This window comes from Scyliorhinus canicula, chromosome 22 (assembly GCF_902713615.1).
Source record: "Scyliorhinus canicula chromosome 22, sScyCan1.1, whole genome shotgun sequence".
Taxonomy (NCBI): Eukaryota; Metazoa; Chordata; class Chondrichthyes; order Carcharhiniformes; family Scyliorhinidae; genus Scyliorhinus; species Scyliorhinus canicula.
In genome coordinates this window covers 875,252-893,824 of record NC_052167.1, presented here as the reverse complement: position 1 = coordinate 893,824, position 18,573 = coordinate 875,252, and the positions used below count along the sequence as shown (strand labels likewise).

The window sequence follows — 18,573 nt, the reverse complement described above, 5'->3', positions numbered from 1 at the left end:
CAGGCAACTAACGGGAGAGCTGATTTGGATCAGAGACCAAGCTGGTTATGGGCAAGTGGTCGAACAGGAAGCCACATCCATGATCCAACCTCATCCAAACCAAAAGTGGCTCCATGGGATGTAACAAATGTGCACTAGTTGCTACTCAGCGGCAAACTCCTACACAGTTGGAGCAATCATTTATCAAATCGAGCAGACCAGAGATGCTGTGCTGATTGAGAGATTCAGGTGACAACCAGACTGGTGAACCTGATTCATCTATTAATTCTTCTTCTGCCCAGCAGAGTCTGAGAGATCAGCCGCAGGACTCAAACCCCAAGCTCCTCCAAAAGAGCCGTGGACCCATTCAGGTGGTGAAACCGCCACAGTGATTGGCCCTATAGCAGAGAAATGGAAATCCAAAACTTGCAGGAGAGGTGCAGTACAATTGGTAGGATTGGGGACTTACTGGAGGAAGGGGTTAATTTTAACTCTGATAGGCTAATGAGATACTATACATCATCGTCAAAAGGTGACACAATGTCTCAGGATCTCATGGGGCGGGGGGGGGGGGGGGGGGGTCTAAGATGTGTTCCAATAAAATTTATATCTTCCTTACCTCTGTAGGTTCCATAAATATTCTGCATTGGTGCAATGAGACAGAGAATATTACAGGCTGTAGGACTGGAGAGGGTTACCCAGGTAGGACTGGAGAGGGTTACCCAGGTTGGAGGGCTGGAGAGGGTTACCCAGGTTGAAGGGCTGGAGAGGGTTACCCAGGTTGGAGGACTGGAGAGGGTTACCCAGGTTGGAGGACTGGAGAGGGTTACCCAGGTAGGACTGGAGAGGGTTACCCAGGTTGGAGGGCTGGAGAGGGTTACCCAGGTTGAAGGGCTGGAGAGGGTTACCCAGGTAGAAGGGCTGGAGAGGGTTACCCAGGTAGGAGGGCTGGAGAGGGTTACCCAGGTAGGAGGACTGGAGATGGTTACCCAGGTTGGAGGGCTGGAGAGGGTTACCCAGGTAGGAGGGCTGGAGAGGGTTACCCAGGTTGGAGGACTGGAGAGGGTTACCCAGGTTGGAGGACTGGAGAGGGTTACCCAGGTCGGGAGGGGCAAGGTTCTGCAGGCATTTGAAAACTCTGCTGCTGGCAAGGGCAGAACTGTGGCTTTACACAAACTGAAGCAGATCTGGGAAGGAATTATTTCTCGTGATTTAAAAAGAGATACCTCCCCAAGCCCTTGGCAGTGCTGAAAGTCGGGGGGGGGGGGGGAAATAAATGAACCTCATTCCAAATTCTCCGGGATAAAGAGCGCAGGGAATTCAAATGAGGCATTGAAGGAGGACAACTGCAGCAAATGACAAACCCCATCTGTCAAACCCATCCCAGCAGGGTGTCTCTTGCTCCATTTTACATTCAGCTGCTCATTATTCTGTGGGACCCCCCCCCCCATTCTGTGGGACCCCCCCCCCCCCCCCCATTCTGTGGGACCCCCCCCCCCCCCCCCCCATTCTGTGGGACCCCCCCCCCCCCCTGCAGCCGCCAGCAGGGGAAAGGAAATTCTAATCCAATTAGATAAATGCTCAGCACAAAAAAACTAAACAAAAAGTTCCCAATTTTGCAAACCCAGCTTCAATGCCGTCAAAGGAATTATTGTGAAGCTCAAATCTCCTGAAGATTATGGCTCAAGTTACACAGTCCGCACTTGGCGTTTTAATATTGAGTTTTTCCCGAAATTGCCAGGTTTGTGTGTGTCCGAAATTGTCAAAGCCACAATGTAGCCGGGACCCAGCAGTATCGAAACGGAAAGTGGGTTTCACTCTGATCCCCATCCATACATCGGGGCCCGAATGTTGGCCCTGGTCATGGGCATCTGGATATGTAAATTAACACATACACTGACACACAGACACTGACACTGACACACACACACACACAGATAGACACTGACACACAGATACCCAGACACTGACACACAGACAGACACACTGACACACACAGATAGACACACACTGACACACACACAGATAGACACACTGACACAGACACAGACACTGACACACACACACACAGACACACAGACGGACACAGACACACACTGACACTGACACAGACAGACACTGACACACAGACAGACACACTGACACACACAGATAGACACACACTGACACACACACAGATAGACACACTGACACAGACACAGACACTGACACACACACACAGACACACAGACGGACACAGACACACACTGACACTGACACAGACAGACACTGACACACAGACAGACACACTGACACTGACACTGACACTGACAGACACTGACACACAGACTGACACTGACAGACACTGACACACAGACAGACACACTGACACTGACACACAGACTGACACTGACAGACACTGACACACAGACAGACACACTGACACTGACACACAGACTGACACAGACAGACACTGACACACAGACAGATACACTGACACTGACACACAGACTGACACTGACAGACACTGACACACAGACAGACACACTGACACTGACACACAGACAGACACTGACACTGACACACAGACACACACTGACACACACACTGACACACACACACAGACACACACACACAGACACACACACACAGACACACACAGACAAACACTGACACACACACTGACTGACACACACACTGACACTGACACACACTGACACACACTGACACACACACTGACTGACACACACACTGACACTGACACACAGACACTCTCACTGACACACAGACACTCTCACTGACACACAGACACTCTCACTGACACACACTGACACACACACTGACACTGACACACACAGACACTGACACACACTGACACTGACACACACACTGACACTGACACACACACTGACACTCACACACACACTGACACTGACACACACTGACACTGACACACACACTGACTGACACACAGACAGACACTGACACAGACAGACTGACGCACACACACAAACTGACACACACACACAAACTGACACACACACACACACACACTGACACACACACACACTGACACACACACACAGACAGACAGACAGACACACACACACTCAGACACACACACACACTCACACAGACACACACACACACACACTGACACACAGACACACAGACAGACACACACACTGATACACACACACACACTGACACACACACACAGACACACACACACACTGACACACACACACACACACTGACACACAGACACACAGACAGACACACACACACTGACACACACACACACACACACTGACACACACACACAGACACACACACTCAGACACACACACACACTCAGACAGACACACACACTGATACACACACACACACTGACACACACAGACACACACACACACACACTGACACAGACACACAGACAGACACACACACTGATACACACACACACACTGACACACACACACACTGACACACACACACACTGACACACACACACACTGACACACACACACACTGACACACACACACACACACTGACACACACTGACACACAGACACACAGACAGACACACACACACTGACACTGACACACACACACTGCCACACACACACACTGACACACACAGACAGACACACACACTGACACACACACACTCACACACACACACACACAGACAGACACACACACAGACAGACACACACACACACAGGCAGACACACACACACACAGACACACACAGACAGACAGACACACTGACACACACACACACACACACACACTGACACACACACACACACTGACACTGACACACACACACTGCCACACACACACACACTGACACACACACACACACTGACACTGACACACACACACTGCCACACACACACACACTGACACACACAGACAGACACACACACACACACACTGACACACACACACAGACAGACACACACACACACACACTGACACACACACAAGATCCGTTCATGAGATTACCAGGAGAGCAAGATGAAGGCGGAGCTGCTGGACTAAAGGATTTATTCCGCATGATTTCTCACCATCCCACAAGAATAGAGAAACCTCAGCCATGCCTACAAAGGCCCTTTTCAACAACCCTTGAATGTAATTCTGCCCGTGAACTATATATATATATATATATATATATATATATAAAATTGAGAAAGAAATCAATGGTATGAACTATTCATCCAGTCTCATCATTAAATCAACGTTGCTGAATGAAGACAAATCAATTCCCTGAGTACAAATTAGGGGATTTCTGTGACTGGTCTCATTCAGAAATTTATCACCACATTCTATAACTTGGAAAAGGAAGTGCCTTCTTTCTTTGGAAACTGCAAGTTTTGACTGAGTAAATAGGGAGAGCAAGTTCCCAGTGCAGGAGGGTGGGGAAGCGAGGTCGCAGATTTACGGTGATTACCAAAAGAGACGGAGTGGACAGTTTCTTTGTTTTTTTGGAAGGCAGCAAGCAATTACGATCTGCTTGAAAGGGTGATGGAAGGGTGACGGGGTTGATAATAACAGTCTCAAGGGAGTTGCATAAATACTTGAAAATAGGGCAGCAAGGTGGCGCAGTGGGTTAGCACTGCTGCCTCACGGCGCCGAGGTCCCAGGTTCGATCCCGGCTCTGGGTCACTGTCCGTGTGGAGTTTGCACATTCTCCCCGTGTCTGCGTGGGTTTCGCCCCCACAACCCAAAGATGTGCAGGGTAGGTGGATTGGCCACGTTAAATTGCCCCTTAATTGGGAAAACTGAATTGGGTACTCTAAATTTTAAAAACAACACTGGAAAAGGAGAAATTGGCAGTGCTATGGGAAGGAGTGGTTGGGGAAGGGGGAGTTGGAATTCTTCCCTAGATGGCTTTTTCCAAGAATTGGCAGCGGAGCAATGGGCCAAACGGCTGCACGGTAAAATTCTATCAACCCCACCCTTCCTGTCGGATGTCTGAAAAACTCCTCAAAACTCTCCAACACTGGGTCTTGCACTATATGTCCCTGCACGATCCTGGCGATAAGGAACCGCCGGGCCAAGTCAAAAAAATCCTCGTTTGATTGAAACGGATGGAGGTAGCTGGGGTGGGGCCCAGCTTGCAGCGGTGGTTTTGCTGGTGAGTGGGGCCTACACCTCGGCACTGCTGCCAGCACGGACATGATGGCTGCCATCCCGAATTATGTTGCAGATGATGGTCCCGGTTCCTTGGCGCAGGATGTAGGTGCGAAATGCCCTCGAGAGAATAGATGATGCGGAGAGGAGAATTTGGTCGGTCAATGGAGCAGTCTCCTTGGGTGGGGTGGGGGTGGGTGGGGGCTCGCCTTCAGTTCTTGGAAATCCTGTTGCATGGTGCGTCGATTACCCTGATTTATTCGGAGAGATGGGGCGTGAGAGTGTTCGGGTGAAGAGTTGGCTGCCATGTTTTCACAGTATTCATTTGAAGGCACATTATATCCGGTCTTCGAGGCCTGGGGTTGGTCGGAGACCCTGGCCACTGGTCTTACGCTGTCTTGTCTTTGATGCTCCTCGAAAGGGTTTGGAGGCGGGTGGACATGTTGGGTCTTCGCCTCCCGGCGGGGCCTAGGTTTCTTGTTGCCTGGGCTTCAGGATGACGACATGGCGGAGGGGCGTCGCTTCAACAGAACCATGGACGGATTCTGAATGCTGCTCGGCGATCCTGTCACAACCGTGGTCTTTCTCCATGGATGGTGATATTAATAATAACAATCAAGTTTATTATTGTCGCAAGTAGGTTTGCATGATCACTGCAATGAAGTCACTGTGAAAATCCCCTGGTCACCACACTCCGACGACTGTTCGGGTCCACAGAGGGGGAATTCAGAATGTCCAATTCACCTGACAACACATCTTTCGGGATTTGTGGGAGGGAACTCACGCAGACACGGGGAGAACGTGCACAGACAATGGCCCAAGCCGGGAATCAAACCCGGGACCCTGGTGCGTGAAGCAACAGTGCTAACCGCTGTGCTACCGTGCCGCTCTATTATTATCCTGCTGTTCATTAATAATCCTGAATTTTATTTTCCTGCCACTATGCCGCTGATTTTATGTTATTGCTTTCTTTCCTGACAAGGGCGTCCGATATACGAGCAGAGGCAGTTGTTGCCTGCTGTACTGTAATGGCGAAAGCAATTCCGAGTCGGTAGTGCGACAAGAAGTTTGTGCAGTGTGCAGTATCCACCTGGTTTTGCCTTATTTATGTGCTGTAACCCTAGCATTTACAAGGGGGGAGTAAATTTTAAACACCCCTCACTTAGTTTATAGAGAAGATGAGTACCACCACAGACGGATGGCTGGTGGATGGTTTGGTGTGGTGGTGGGTGGTATGGCCATCGTCCTTATTATGGGTGAAGAAAGCCCCCCGTTAGAACACCAGTACATGTTTTTCTTTTGTGTTTTTGTTATTCTAGAATCCGTGCCTATCTCCTACGACAGCCCGGACAGACCATGTATCTTGGAGAGGACCGAGTTCCTTGTGGTTCCTCTTTGCGGTTGGTCCCTCTGGGGTTGTTGCGGTAGGAGCTAGTATGTACCAGCACACACCCAAGTGTGGTCGGTTAATCCTCGTTTGACCTTGTCGTCTTCAATATTCCCTTGACTGTGTGGGTCGTGGCGGTGGTGGGTTGATCAGGTGGGTTAGGGCAGGAGCAACTGTATTTAGCTGGCTTGGGTGGAGGGTCGATTGGGTGGAGGAGTGGCTTTCCCTTACCAGAGATGTCCACTTTTGGGGGCTCCTGTTCTGCTCTCCCCCTCAAGATGGGGTTTCACTGGGGAGACAGTAGCCTCTGGGCGGCAGGGTTTGAGTGAGAGTCTAAGTGCCGTGGAGCAGCTTTGTTGGAGTCCTTCATGGGTTGGAGGGTGGGCTGAGTGAGGGAGATAGGCGCCCTCCTCCAAGTCATCTCATATATTGACTTCCAGGGCGCCCTCCTTTTTGAAGCTGGGGCTCCCCTGGGGTGGCGGTGTTCTGTCTCTGGTGAGGCTACACTGTTCTGTCCCTGGTATCCTTTCTGTGATAGTGTACAGTGTTGCTCGTTATGCTCTCTCCTTAATTTGCTCTGTTTTAATTATGCTACCTCAAGAGTCAGCAGGTATCTTTTCGATACCGCCACAAGGTTTAAAACCGAATACTGATCAAAGATTCGATACACCAGTTAGTAAGTTTGAAATCAATGCACATTTATTTACACACAGTCAATTATACTCATGCACAAACTCTACTCACTAAACTACAACTACTACTAAAGCCTATACTTAGCTTTGGGTGCCCACTCAGTCAGAGGAACAATGACCGTTGTCTGGTTCTGAGGCTGCTGGCATTGAACTTGTGTAGAATAGTAGCTAGGAGCGCCTATCTCGTAGCGTGCGTTGACTTTAGACTTACTTGTCTGGTGCTTGGCGGGTCTCTCGTCACTGAGAGCAAAGGCCAAGATGATGAAGATGAAGAAGAGAGCGATCTGTCTTGGGGGGCTCCTTTTTATACCCCAAAGGGGCTTCACGCCCTTTTGGGTGGTTCCTGAACTTGGCCCCAATTAACTGGACCATGTCCTAATCATCTGTATTGATTTTCTCCAATAAAGGGGTTGTTTCTTGATCGCTGGGCGCGCCCTAGGTTACCGTTGGCCTACCTTTGTTTTAGTCCCCACTGGCGCCGGGGAGTCTGCTCTGGTATAGTTTGCTTAAATGTTTCTCTTTTGTCCCCGGAGATAGCTCATTACTATGCTAATGGCTTGTAGTATTGGTTTGTCTGGAAGTTGCAAACTCTAATCCACAGACAAACCTTGCACCTGCTTGTTTTCTTAGCATTGTCCAATTTTCCCTTTACTCTCTGTAAGTGTCCATTTTGAAATCGGGACCTGGCCACTCCAGGTGGCTACAACGGTACTGAACCTTGTCTGGCATTCCTTGGCTAATCCTGGTGTTCCAATCTTATGGAGGTTTCTTTTCCTTACTTGGGTAGGAGGCATGCTTATGCAGCCCCCCATTTTGTACATTGTGTCTTGGTGGGGGTGGAGGCTTCCTTTGCTGTTTCAAGAAGGGAAGGATCGTATCCCTCCCGAGATGCCCAGCAGGTGTCTTGACTATTCCTCTTCTCCTTGTTGGTGGGATTTCCTCGGACGAGGATGGTTCAAATCTTCCAGTATTGACGGGGCCGAGGCAGTGCCTCTGAAGGGGTTAGCGAGGAGTGAGGTTGGTTCTGTCCTGAGTCCTGGCATGGTGTGGGTATCCTTGGCTTACTGACTCTTGTATCCGAGAGTGTACAATGTCGGGCCATGTCTTGTACTGTGGTCGGTGTGCTGTTGCTCCCATGTGCTTGGGATGTTCCTTCTTGGGTGGGGTGTCCTGGGAGGCTGAATGGGGTTTCCAGTGAGCAGCTTTTTCCCTTTCCCATCTGGCAGTGAGGGGCGTGCACCAGGGGACCATGTGCTCATGGTTATGTCCTGGCACCTTGTTACCCTGAGGTCCTCTGCTCTTGCCAGCATCTTTTTATCCCGTCATTGTCAGTGTGATGGGAGACACTAGCCGCAGTGATCTCAAACTAAACCAACTGAAAGTATATTTGCTGGTCTTCTCTGTATAGATGTGTGGAATGATTATCAAGCTGGAGTTTAGGGATTTGATGCGTCTGGTGGATATATGTAAAAGAGCCACTTAGAACTAGTGTCTTCACGAATGGTTGTAGTAGTTTTTGTCTTCGTTATTTTGGGGTTAAATAATTGCCGAGTGTTTCCTGCGAAAGGTACAAACTGGTCTTGTATCTGAGAAAAGGAACATTATGTGTTTACTGCTCTCTCTGGCACGATTGGAGCTGGGGAGGGGGTTCTGTTGCGTGTCCGAACATGGTGCAAAGACCCGAGACTAAATTCTCGTGGGTTGTGCAAGCACTCGTTAAGTGGGAAGGCATGCACCATTTTACCCTATTTTCACGGTCAGCGCCTCCTCTCTCTCATTCTCTAGTCTATCCGTTGGTACAGGGGCAGCAAGTTCAGTGATTAAGCTGAATCAACTGCGTTGTTTTCCTTCTATCATTTTCTGTGTTCATGCACACAGACATTTACACTGAGACATTTACACTGTGCTGCACCAATTCTGAGGATTTGTTGCTTTATTTGTTAAAATTGAAATATATATATTTTTTAATGTTCCTGGCATTAGTATTGTTGATTCAACAGCTTCCAAATGTATTCCTTTCTTGTCTTCATCTTGTCTACAGTTAGGTGATCCAATGAGGAAATAAACTGAGTTCCAGCAACATTCTTGAAGGCATAGCTATGTTATGTATAATTTGTAATAAAATCAACTTGTAAAGCAATACGGAATTAAGTAGCTATGCGTACATGTTTCTACATGAGTCGTTGTATTGACATGACAGAGCCCTCTATTATAGAGTATCTTCCGATGTTTATGCTGAACTGCTAAATACCTCAGCTCATTCGGAACTGTGCACAGGAGCTGACTAAACATGTACGGCTCAGCTAACACAAACACTGAAGTGTCCTGTATTACTGGCTGTCTCCACTTGTGGCAATGCCGATTCTTCGCACTGTTAGAGATTGCACCAAATGACAGTGGCTTCACTCAATGAAGTCAACTACATTCCTTGTTCACACAACACTCTGATTGAAAGAAAAGGTTGTAGAAATGTACTTAAAAACTTAATTTGTTTTGGGGAGGGGGGGGGGGCAGCACAGTGGCGCAGTTAGCCCTGCTGCCTCACGGCGCTGAGGTCCCAGGTTCGATCCTGGCTCTGGGTCACTGTCCGTGTGGAGTTTGCACATTCTCCCCGTGTTTGCGTGGATTTCGCCCCCACAATCCAAAAGGATGTGCAGGCTAGGTGAATTGGGCACGCTAATTTGTCCCTTAATTGGAAAAATAAAGAATTGGGTACTCTAAATTTATTTTAAGAAAACGGAAGGGGTACTAATGGAGAAACCCCCCTTTTCTCCAACTCTGTAAAATTAATGATACTTAAGAGGGCATAAAAATTAATAGCTATGAACTCCCGTAAGGTCCAACGGAATTCATTGCAACCATTAAACCATTACTGCATTCAGAATCCCTTCTCATTAAACACGATGCTTTTAGGATTACAAAAAATAAGCACTTCTGTGACCAGTTCTTCGCAAGGAGGTAGTGACGAGAGGGGTTGAATGCCATCACTTTCCCCATTTTCATCCAAACGTAAAGGAGAAATGAGCTGCTTAGCGCAAGCAGGCAGCTCCTGGATTTGTGTAGCCAGAGGGCAACCCTCGGGGTGAATTTACCTCTTTCCTGCAGACCAACCATCAGAAAGTGGTGGAGAAAAGAAACGTGTCTCACCAGGGGCCTTAACAAAGCGCCAAACACCTGGACAAGATCCAAACACTAAAGCAACACCAACATACGCTGAAACCCCAGAGATGAGCAACTGCAGATTCCAACATGGCACCAAATCACAAGCACCTACTCTTTAAACTGCCTGCAGGGGCAAGCATTACTCAACTATGAAAGAAAGTGTTGCTGTAAATTGTACAAACACTCCTTGCGGTTCCATTGAGCAATAATGAATTCCATTTACAAAGCAAACTCCACCTCCGCTCTACATCCTCACATGCATATTCTTTGTGAAATTTTTTTTTAAAAACTGAACAAACTTGTAGTTTCGCAAAACCCTTGCTGCATCATTAATCACATCTGCATATAGAAGGGAGCCACAAACAGAGAGAACCGCAATCAATGCGAGTACTCAATTTTATATTTCCTTAATTTGAGGTCTTATTTATCATCATAGAATTTACAGTGCAGCAGGAGGCCATTCGGCCCATCGTGTCTGCACCGGCTCTTGGAAAGAGCACCCTACCCAAGGTCAACACCTCCACCCTATCCCCATAACCCAGTAACCCCACCCAACACTCAGGGCAATTTTGGACACTAAGGGCAATTTATCATGGTCAATCCACCTAACCCGCACATCTTTGGACTGTGGGAGGAAACCGGAGTACCCGGAGGAAACCCACGCACACACGGGGAGGATGTGCAGACTCCGCACAGACAGGGACCCAAGCCGGAATTGAACCTGGGACCCTGGAGCTGTGAAGCAATTGTGCTATCCACAATGCTACCCTGCTGCTTACATTCAATTTGCCATTTAAAGTGGTCCCAAAACCAGCAATGAATAAACTGGGGTCCAGATTAGCTGAAATGGCGGAGCTTCCAGAAATGCCAGCGCTGAGGTCTCCGATTATGGCCCTTTGCTCATCCCTCCACTCCTGGTAGCCATCCGAACAGCTGCCAAGGCCCTAAGCCCTGGAGTCCCTTCCCGAATCGCTCCGCCCCTCTACCACTCTCTCCTTCTTTAAACTACCCTTTTTTTTTTACATTTTAACGTTTACTAAAGATTGACTTTTGCAAGGCTGTATTAGATAAAGTACGCAGTCTACCAATTCAAAACGCACTTGAAATTTGGACAATAGCATGGCAGGACATATATTTAGTGAATCACACAACCACCCTTGTATTTTATGACAGGATCAGACACAAACCCAATATTTGAAGAGTTACTTAGGAAAACTAAGGTGTTCTATACTTACCCTCGCCTCTCCCATAAAGATCATCTGATTCACTGCTCGCTCAGGGAGGATTCTTAGGCTCTCATTTCTTTGACATCTCCACTGCTTGAGCTGTGATGAGAACTACTGCTTTTGTGATCTAGTCTAAGCGAATAAAGCAGGTCAGATGCTGTGAAGGACCGATTTTAAGTGAAATGAAATGAAATGAAATGAAAATCGTTTATTGTCGCGAGTAGGCTTCAATGAAGTTACTGTGAAAAGCCCCTAGTCACCACATTCCGGCGCCTGTTCGGGGTGGCCGGTACAGGAATCGAACCGTGCTGCTGGCCTGCCTTGGTCTGCTTTAAAAGCCAGCTATTTAGCCCGGTGTGCTAAACCAGTCAGCTGTAAACTCTATCACATAGTAGCACATAGGGGCTGGTTTAGCTCACCAGGCTAAATCGCTGGCTTTTAAAGCAGACCAATCAGGCCATCAGCACGGTTCGATTCCCGTACCAGCCTCCCCGAACAGGCGCCGGAATGTGGCGACTAGGGGCTTTTCACAGTAACTTCATCGAAGCCTACTCGTGACAATAAGCGATTTTCATTTCATTTTCATCTGCCACCTTGTTGCCTCACATATCAATGGAAATCAGACAGGCATTTTGGGGGATTAATGCACTTTATTACAACTGAAATGTTAAAACAATGCTTCCATTTCTGATCATGAAACAGCTCAATGATACCAGTTCTACTTTATTGCAGGTAAAATGGTGAGTGGCAGGCCATTGGGATCGATTAATCCAACATGAAGAACTGTAGGCAGCAGATTTAGCATTTTACAATTTCCAAACCATCCTTGAAGAAAACCATGTATGGAGTAATACCAACGTCACGATAGTTTAACAATCCAACCATGCCATCGTGGTTCATACTCTCGCTGAAGAAAAACTGATAGTTTACAAAATTGGATAGAATCTCCGCATTAACTGCCTGGGCATTGTCACTGAAAGTCTTCACTCCTTCTGGATTTTGTTTCTCTGTTCTTTTTTTCAGGTCTTTCATATATTCCTTTATGTAGGTGGTTTTTGCAAAGCTGACTTCCTTCAGATTGTGACTCAATATAATGTCAACACCACGCACATTAGAAGACTTGGGTCTGTTCACTGGCTGACTCTTGGGAAGCATTGCCACCGATTAAAGGCTCATCAATCGATCCTTCAGTTCTGGAAATAACCTTCCCCTCCACCTCGTAGATGATGCCCTTGGCGCCTTCCTTGATCTTGTAGATGATGCTCTTGGCGCCTTCCTTGATCTTATAGATGATGCCCTTGGCGCCTTCCTTAATCTTGTAGATGTCTAACATCTCGTTGCCGGAGATGATGCATTTGTAAAGCCTCATTGCGAAGTGGGCAGCGACGAGCAGCAGGAACAACAGCCGTGCAGAGCAGAGAGGAAAAAGCTAAAGTACCCCTTTGACCAAGCTTTTAGCCTCTCTTTACATGGCCCCAGTGTCAACTTTTGGCATGATAATCGCACCAGTGAAGCACCTCGAGATGCTCAGGGCACCAGATGTTGTTATCAGTGGCGTATCTCGAATCCCATCACGTTGACGACAGGAGCCATTATTACCGTCCTGTACCAGACCCCAACAGTTGCTAGGACACCGGACATAAACCCGAATATTTTGTTTAATTTGTAAAGCCGTAAGGAAAGGATACTTCACTCCAGGAATGATTCCACGCACAAATAGAGATTTGGAACATTAAAACAAACTTTATTACATACACAGTATTAATTTTGTTTTTAAATTTAGAGTACCCAATTCATTTTTTTCCCCAATTAAGGGACAATTTAGCGTGGCCAATCTGCACATCTTTGGACTGTGGGGGCGAAACCCACGTAAACATAGGGAGAATGTGCAAACTGCACATGGACACTGACCCAGAGCCAGGATCGAAACTGGGACCCCGGTGCCATGAGGCAGCAATGCTAACCACTGTGCCACCATGCTGCCCTTAACACAGTATTAATAACTCTAATCGTATAATTACAAGTAGCTTTCAATTACCAATTAAACACTGCTTATCAATACAATGACACAATAAACCTTGACTGCTATCTTTATTTCCACTCAAAACAACACCCATCTCAAACCAAAATCCACTTTTAAATACAATTAGCAGACTCAGGAATATTCGCTGTAAGAATTAGATGTGTCACGTATACTGAAGTACAGTGAAAAGTGTTATTCTGTGTACAGTAAAGAGATGCGTAAAGAGATATCTTGGATAAACCACTTTGAGAAAGAAATCGCCTTCAGGAACCAGCTGCAGATTCTTGCCTGTCTCAATTTACTAGTTAAATGCCAGCCTTTGAAATTGCTCCTACCCTGTTCAGAGGGGAATCGTTACCGTCTAGAGGTCAGCAGCTTATGGTCTGTCCCCAGTCAAATCTTTAACTGAACTGTTTGGATAGAATCAGCTCGTCTGTCCACAGACAGATTGTTAACTGAACTGCATTGAGAACAGCAATTGTCCTCTGTTCACATCCCAATCTAAAACTAAACTCAACTCCAGAAACTGTTTCAGCCCCTGGTTCCTCTCATCAACTCCATCATCTTACTAAGCTGAACACAGAGGGTGAGATTCTCCAGTCCACCAGCAGCGGGTCATTCACTGGTGGTGGGATTTTACACTCCTGCTGTCTGTCAATGGAATTTCCCATTGTAACCAACCCACACCGCTGGGAACCCTCTGCGCTGCGGGTGGGATAAATGAATTGCAACGACCGAAGAATTTTGGCCATTGTCTCCAGTTATCTAACTCCCAGGGAACACTCTTAATATAGTCAAAAGTCTTATAGCCCAAACCTTTATGATGCTTTCATTGCACCCACCTCCAAGAAGTCCAGCTGTCCTTCAAACCAGGATTCTTAAAAACATGACTGCAGCAGTCAGACACACACCAACCAAGGTTTTTAACTCTTACTGCACCCAATACATATAATACAATATCTCTGAAATTGCTACATTCATCACAGCATCTTGCAATGTGGATAATAATAAAAAGAACAAATTTCCCATTCTAAGCTCCAGCACATTTAAAGTAAGGTTTATACAATTTATGGTTATCATCCCAATCAACTCGTTGAGTACTTCTTACATCATTTCACAACTTCTTCTCCGCCACAATATTAGCTCTTTGAGACTTGATTCGTGAAGCTGGCCCATCATTTTCTATACATGATCAACATTAAGTCCTTGAGAATATGTCAGTCTTTACTTTAGAGCAGGTGTTGAGACTAAGCCCCATCCAAGTAGCACTCAGCAAGAATGATTCGGAAACAAATTGGAGGTGGTGAGGGCTGCGTGTATCTTCAATCTATGCTGCTTTAGCTGTTCTCAGCTAGGCTAGCAATAGGCACTCTTTGATTAATCTCAACAATCTTGGCACTGGGGTGAAATTAGACAGGGCTCCTACCCATCCGCTATTCAATAAACTCCACCAGAGGGGAAAAAACGGATCAATGACCCTACCAACTGTCCTGGCTTGAGACAATTCACACCTCTTTTTTTTTTAAAATAAATATTTTTATTCTCCTTTTTCACATTTTCATCCAAATTTACACCCACCAACAAACAATCAACGGTAACAAATACAATGTCAATCCCCTTGTCCAACAGTCCCTCCCTCCCACCAACCCCCAAACAACCCTCAATATTTTAAATACAAACAGCAAAGAAAAGGATTCAGGAATCCACCATCCACCCCATATATAGTCACCAACAACATACACAATCTAACATCCCCCCCCCCACCGAACACCCCCGCTAATGTTCAATGTCATCCAATTCTTGAAAGTATATAATAAACAAAGAACTCAAACGTCATAGAATTTACAGGGTTGAAGGAGGCTATTCAGCCCATCGAGTCTGCACCGGCACTTGGAAACAGAACCCTACCTAAACCACATGCCGCCACCCCTTTTATCCCCGTAACCCAGTAACTTTACCTAAGCTTTTTTGGACACGAAGGGCAATTTAGAATGGCCAATCCACCTAACCTGCACATCTTTGGACTGTAGGAAGAAACCGGAGCACCCGGAGGAAACCCACGCACACACAGGGAGAACGTACAGACTCCGCACAGACAGTGGCCTTAGCCGGGAATCGAACCTGGGACCCTGGAGCAGTGAAGCAACTGTGCTAACCACCATGCTACCGTGCTGCCCATACATCACCTTCGAATGTAATTCCCGCCTCTTTAACCTGTGATTATCCCTCTCTCCAGTCGCACTGTCTGGACCTGTAAAGACTTAATTACCTGCAAAGATTCACATTCAAAGTATCATCTTGCGTCATTGAATTTGTCTATATATGTGTTTCTGGAACCCACCTCCTCATTAACCTGATGAAGGAGGTGCACTCCGAAAGCTAGTGTTTGAAACAAACCTGTTGGACTTTTAATCTGGTGTTGTAAGACTTCTTACTGTGCTCCCCCAGTCCAACGCCGGCATGTCCCCATCATAGCTTCCATAGACCAAACCAGTCAGCCCCATTCATTTTTTAAAATTTGTACAACCCCCGAGCTCCAACACCGGGCTGGTTTAGCATACTGGGCTAAATCGCTGCCTTTTAAAGCAAACCAAGCAGGCCAACAGCACGCTTTGATTCCCATACCAGCCTCCCCGAACAGGCACCGGAATGTGGCGACTAGGGGCTTTTCACAGTAACCATTGAAGCCTACTCGTGACAATAAGCGATTTTCATTTTTTCATTTCATCAACAAACTCATCAAGGCGGAAAGAGGAAGCGTAAAACACAAAAGTGGACAGGACCTACTAATCCAAGAGTTTACAACTTTTCCAATAGACAATTTAGTGTAAATGATTCCATTTTGCCTTCTTCAGATTGCGCAGTGAAGCCATTTTGGATCTTTTTCTTTAGGGGATGTGAGTGTTGCAGCCTAAGCCAGCATTTGTCACTATCGCTATTTATCCTTCAGAGGTAGGTGTTGAGCCACCTTTGTGAACCACTGCAGTCCATGTGGTGTAGGTCCACCCACAACGCTGTTAGGGAGGGGGGTTTTGACCCACGGACTGTGAAGAAAGGGCGAAATAGTTGACAAGTCAGGATGGTGAGTGACGTGCCAGGGTAGCTGCATGTGGTGGTGTTCCTAGACTTCTGCAGTCCTTGTCCTTCTAGCTGGTAGAGGTCAGGGGTTTGGAAGTTGCCTAGCTGCAGTGCATTTGGCAGATGGTACACACGATTGCCACTGTGCATCGGTGGTGGAGGGAATGAATGTTTATGCTGAGGGATGGGATGCCAATCAAGAGGGCTGCTTTGTCCTGAACGGTGTCACGTTTCTTAAACGTCTGGGAATATGCTGGAAAATCTCAGCAAGTCTGGCAGTATCTGTAGGGAGAGGAAAGAGCTAACGTTTCTAGTCCAATGACTCTTTGTCAACGCTAACAGACAGAGAGAGTGGGGAATATTTATACTGTGGAGTGAGAATGAAAGATGAGTCATAGCCACAGAAACCCAGGGAAATTAGCACCCGGTTCCCCTGGGTTTCTGTGGCTATGACATCTTTCATTCTCACTCCACAGTATAAATATTCCCCACTCTTTCGGTCTGTTAGCGTTGACAAAGAGTCATCGGACTCGAAACGTTAGCTTTTTCCTCTCCCTCCAGATGCTGCCAGACCTGCTGAGATTTTCCAGCATTTTCCCTTTCGTTTCAGATTCCAGCATCCGCAGTAATTTGCTTTTATCCGGTGTCAAGTTTCTTGTTGGAGCTGCACCCATCCAGGCAAGTAGAGAATATTCCATCACACTCCTGACTATTGCCTTGTAAATGGTGGACGGGTCCTGGGGGGGAGACGATGCCAATGGAAAGTTATTTTATACTGTACCCGATCCACATACCCTTGTCTATTGTACAGTGTATAAAATGAAAAACCTCAATAAAAATTATTTAATTTTTTTAAAAATGGTGTTTAAATGGTCACCTTCAAATCTTCCCTTACAGACAGTACCTCAGTTCAAAATCTTATTGAAGGGAAGACACTGCTGCCAATGCAGCACCAACTCAGTAATGCACTCAAGTGCCAGCCGCAAGCATGCATGCAAATCCTGAAGCATGAGTTATCAACAAGGAACATTTATATAAAATCTTTAATTCAATTAACTGTCCCTCGGCATTTCACAGAGGTGAAGGGTTACAACATACACACAATCCGGACTCCCGGGCTGCTCGCCAGCCCAGGAGAAACGCGCTGACCCAGATTTCACGTGTCTACGATTGTGCTGCAAGGTACAGGGCCTGACCAATTGGGTAGAGCTGGTCTGGAATATCAGCCAGGTTCTCTGCAGAGCTCCAAGTGAGGGAATCCGGAGAAGCATGCGAGGGGAACTTACAACCTATCTGAGAACAGTCTGGAATGGAGTACAGAGATAGATACAATACCGCATTGCCCCTGACCTAGTTCACCGGGTAGCACTCGTGTGTGTCATGGCTTCAAGCCCCATTTGAGTAAAATAAATTCTAGGCTGGCACTCCATCATTGCACTGAGAGGGTGCAGCACTGTTAGTGCTTCTGCAGAAAGGCGGCAGCTCCAAGCCAAACCCTTACAGGTAAACATAAAGGAGGTCATTGCCAGGGAGGGAGTCTTCAGGATGCTGTGCCACAATTCATCTTTCAACTAACATCAGAGAGACAGGGCAGATCTGACTGCTATGTGAGTGTTTGAATGGGAGCTCGCTGTGCGTAAATTGACAGTGAGCGCGATTCTCCCAGCACCACGCCGGGCCGGAGAATAGCCGCAACCGCGCCAGTCTGCGCAAGGGCTGTACAGCAAAGGCTGCTGTACAAGGCCAGTCCGCCGATTCTCTGGCCCGGATGGGCCGAACTGCCGGGCGGAAAAAGCAGAGTCCCGCCGGCGCTGTGCACACCTGTTCGCTGCCAGCGGGAACTCGGCGCAAAGGGTCAGGGGATGGCCTGTGGGAGAGGGGGGGCCTCATTCCCCGGGGGGGCC

At 47.2% G+C, this 18,573-nt stretch overlaps 1 protein-coding gene and 1 pseudogene across 2 annotated transcripts in view; both read right to left on the bottom strand.

Annotated features, from left to right (window-relative positions):
* The window catches only part of ndst2a (N-deacetylase/N-sulfotransferase (heparan glucosaminyl) 2a), a 544,670-nt gene that overhangs the window by 421,510 nt on the left and 104,587 nt on the right, over positions 1-18,573 (bottom strand). The gene's annotated exons all lie outside the window — the stretch shown is intronic.
* On the bottom strand, positions 12,199-12,937 carry LOC119956231 (annotated as a pseudogene).